The 4,205-nt window shown below is 54.3% G+C and overlaps 1 long non-coding RNA gene across 1 annotated transcript; it reads left to right on the top strand.

Annotated features, from left to right (window-relative positions):
* The first annotated feature begins 485 nt into the window (after positions 1-485).
* LOC149917075 (uncharacterized) lies at positions 486-4,119 on the top strand. The gene is made up of 3 exons (XR_016468827.1): positions 486-625; positions 2,642-2,854; positions 3,415-4,119. It is a non-coding gene; the product is annotated as an uncharacterized LOC149917075 (long non-coding RNA).
* The last annotated feature ends 86 nt before the right edge of the window (positions 4,120-4,205 follow it).

Genomic DNA, 4,205 nt, shown 5'->3' on the forward strand with positions numbered 1-4,205 from the left:
GGTCCACACACATCTGTGGAGCTGGAGGTGTCCCACGTGGGTTAAAATGCACACGCATGCCCCAGTGCAGCCACCAGTACAGGGCTCTGCAGCCTGAGGCCAGACACCGCTCACCACACATGTGGGTGATTTGGATGTCACCCCCAGGCTGGGAGCAGCGGGAGTGGAGGTGGCTGACCCAAGACTGGGTGATGCTAGGTGCCATCTGAGTCCCAGCAGGAATACCTCATACCCAAAGGCACATCTGAGCATTTCCTGAGAAATGACAGGGGGGCAAAGCTCAGCCAGGGCAGGAGAAGCCCCCAGCCCCATAGCACTGATGGTTCCTGGCCGTGCCCAAGGCAGCAGACCATGTTCCTACATCTGTCCTTTTCCCGGGTGTCAGAGCCTCCTGGAGGCCACATCTCCCCACAACTGTGTCCCTGGAACGGGGATGCCGGTCGCTCCCTCCCACGGCTTCCCCTTTTCTCAGAAAGCCTGGAAACCAAAGGTGAAAGAAGTGGGTGGGAACCCCGCACGCTGCCGTCCAGGAAGAGAAGTGAGTAAGTCGGCTGCAGTATTTAACGGTGCCTCCGCCACACGGCTCACAGTCCTGCTGCCAGAGAGACAGAGCCAGGAGCTGCCGGTGAGTGCCGGGGTCGAGTGCTGGGGGGGGCTATGCAAGAGCCAGGGCGAGGGCTGCTCCCATGCTGCTTCTCTTCCAGGAGCTAAAGCCCAGCTGTGGCTGAGGGTGAGCAGCAAGGATGCATCTTGCTGCTGTCAGGCTGATTGCTCCAACACGAGCTGCGGGGAAGGAGATGGCAGATCCACAAGTTTGAGCTTCTCCAGCCTGGCTTCAGTTCTAGCTGCAGCTTTTGGGGCAATCTGTGGAACTGGAGCCATCCCACTGACATTTAACCATGGAGGGGGGTGTTTGTGCATAACCGTTTCTGCAGACTTCCTGGGAAGACAAAGCAGGGCCATCTGGATGAATGTTCCTGTGCCAAGGGTGTGCAACACCCATGTGACGCTGCTGCCTGGCCCTGAGAACATCCTCTCTAATCAGTAGCTCCCAGACTAGATAGCTGGCACTGCCAGCACCAGGGCACTGCTTCCTTATCAGCCTGGAGATGGGACACCAAGAGGCAGAGCTCAGAGAAGAGCCTGGCACAGGCAGCACATGGGATGCACCAGTGTCTCAGCTCCCCAAAACCCCATGTAGGAACCAGCTTCTGCCAGACAAGTCCCTACTTCCTGCAGGTGCCTGTGGTGCTATGCCCCCAGTGGAGCCTCAGGGATGCTGCATTGTGGGGATGCAGCTTGCAGGGATAGCCACAGGCAAAATGAAGCAGCTGGAGCTGTTCGTGCTTCAGCCCCCACACGCTTCCCGTCATGCCCAGGTCAAACTGCCTTGGTACTTTGGGAGATGCCCAGGTCCCACAGTCAGGATGCCAAAACCAGATTAGCTGGGGCTTGCCCTGCTCCATCCAGGCATGCCGGAGCACAGGATAGGTAAGAGTACACCCCTAGGCATCCTATGTGGGGCCCCACGGCCATCACCTCCACAGGGCTGCACAGAGAGGGATGGGGACATCTCTTGGGACATGACAGGGGGGACATGTCAAGGCTGACCTCCCTCCTGCTTTTCTGCCTGAAACCCTTCCCTTTCCTTTGAAAATCAGCACACAGTGGAAGCCTAGGAAAAGCTTTTCCCTCTCCTTTGCTTTTCAGTCCCACAAAGAAGTGGCTGCTCAAAGCATCTGAGAGCCAGAGGCAGCCTGAAAGACAGCGTTGCCAGGGCTCTGAGCCACCTCTCCCAACAGACACAGTGGCAGCAGAAGGCTCCCAGCCAGGACAGCGGGTTTGCACTGCCCCATTTGAACTGGGGTTCCCTGCAGGCAGACTTAAATAGATCCCCAGGCAGGCTGCTTAGCCACTGCAGAGCTTGTTCCTCATGCCAAAATTTGCTGGGCACTTCCCCACTGAAATCTCTGCCGGTGCTTCAAGGCCACGTGTCATTTCCCATCCCAAAGCCGAGCTGTCAGAGCTGGGGGCTCGACCCCAGCACGCACCCCTCCCAGCTGTGCTCCTTCCCAACCACCGTGAGCTGCTGCCGTCAGCACCGCATTGAGCCCCAGCTGAGCCAAAACATGTCTCCCGTGCATTCAGCTGCCAGCTCCTGGTTGGGCTGAAAATGAACGTCATTTAATGAGGACAGGCTCTGGCCCCTGTCTGCCGGCAGCAGCTTGGTGCTGCTCACGAGGGTCCCCACATCTTCCCCTTCACTGCCCACCTGTGGCACCAGCAGCAGCACAAGCTGCAGGCAGGTACATAGACAAAATTCCTAAGGCGCCTGTTCCTGACATCCACATCTACAAGAAGCAGTAGTTCTCCCAGCATATTGCAGGCCTCAGGGCTGACCTGAAACTCTGCAGCAGCTCCAAATGACAGGGTGACACGTGGAAGCACTGGGAAAAAAAAAAAATAGCCAACTTCAGCAACGTTTCCAAATATAGCTGCAGCTCCCTGCGCTGCATCTGGGGCAGAGCAGTGCCAGAGCCCCCTCCTCACAGCAGCTCCCCATTGCAAAATCTGTGTCAACTCATTGCCTGTGCTGCGTCATCAGCACTGTGAGCTCTTTGCTATTTTTTCCTCCTTGCAGACGGAGACCCGGCCACATGGGGCAGTGGGAAGTCAGCGAGGACTGGCTGCTTGGCTCTGAGAACTGAATTCCATAGGCGTTAAAGCATCCGAAAATGCCCTATGGATTCAGTTCTGCAGCTGGGCAGCAAATAAGCCTCCAGCCTTCAGGAAGAGAGAGGAGCTGAGTGCTGTGTCTGCAGAAACATACCCAGAGATCCCAGCAGGGATGGAGGTGAGTTATGACCATAGTGGAAAGACCCACACTCAGAGCTACTCGAGGCAGTGGTCATTTGTTGCAACCTTCCCCAAAGGGATAAAAAGCCCTGCTACAAAATGGTTCTTCCATCTGGAAGTGGAATGGAACTTAAGGAAATAAATGTTGCTGCCTCCCAATGGTTGTAAGCCTGTGCTAAAAATACTCATTGTCAACACAACGGCCTGGGTGTGCCTAGAAATCAGATTCGAGGCAGCGTAACCCAATAAAACATAGAGAAGACAAACAGACCAGGCTAAAGCCATGGGTCATGCCTGCTCCCTGGGCTGTCCCCTGCAGGAGACAGGGCATAGCAGGCTGTGGGAGCAGAGACAGGCAGTGCTGCTGCCAAGTATTCTCACAGATCAGCAGCATTATTCCATAGAAAGTTTTTCTAGACACAACTGGCTCTTTCCACCCATCCATAGTATAACTCTGGGAGGCTTTGGCCAAGTTTGGGGAACAATTTCAATTACACCATGTTACAAAACTTTCCCAGATGTTTCTGCTGACAGTGACATTTAGGATAACTGATGCAGGTCCTGACAATTCATGCAGCATCTGACCAACATCAGGAGGCAACCACCTGCTCCCCCTTCTGTCCCTTGGATGCGCTGCTCTGCACCTGCTGCAGAAGCTCACCTAACACAGCCCAGCTCCACCTGCACCAGCTCTGTGATGCTGGAGAAAACCCTCAGCACTGTATCTGACTGCTGCATCACCACATAAGGATCTGAAGTGCAAGCTTTGGGATTACTGCTTAAACTGCTGCCCTCCAGATGGTGAAGGGATAACCACCAATCATTGGCAGAGCCAACCTCTGCCCATTCAGCAAGCTCCGCTGCTCACAGTACAGCTAGGGAGCAGCAGCAGCTTGGAGTTTCTGTAGCAGCTTTTCTGGTTCAGAGCTTTCACTGCCTCATCTAGCAGCAGAGATCACCCACTTCAGAGAAACAAATGGAACAGTTGCATTAAATAAAAAGAAAAAATCCACTTGCTTTTTCTCTATAGTAATTCAAAGCCAGCAAGGGTCTCCAGATGCACTCTCAGAGGCAATTTCCACCAACAAGCTGACATGAGGCACTCCTTTCTTTCCTTCCACTGGGATGCTCATCTCCCATACAGCCTGTTGGAAGAAAACAGGGGGAAGAGAGCTACATTTCCGGGGCACCCCACTCTTGGGAGTGGGGCTCAGTTACCAATCAGCAAGGCAAGGAGACTTACACCTGAAGAGAGCAAACCACAGAGGTCAAGATCCTGAGTTCGTAGAAAGGTTCCAGAACAGGTTGAGACATGTTCACAGCTAAAAAGCAGAAAAAACTATTTACAC

This window comes from Phasianus colchicus, chromosome 8, assembly GCF_987193195.1.
Source record: "Phasianus colchicus chromosome 8, bPhaCol1.hap1.1, whole genome shotgun sequence".
In the NCBI taxonomy this organism is placed as follows: Eukaryota; Metazoa; Chordata; class Aves; order Galliformes; family Phasianidae; genus Phasianus; species Phasianus colchicus.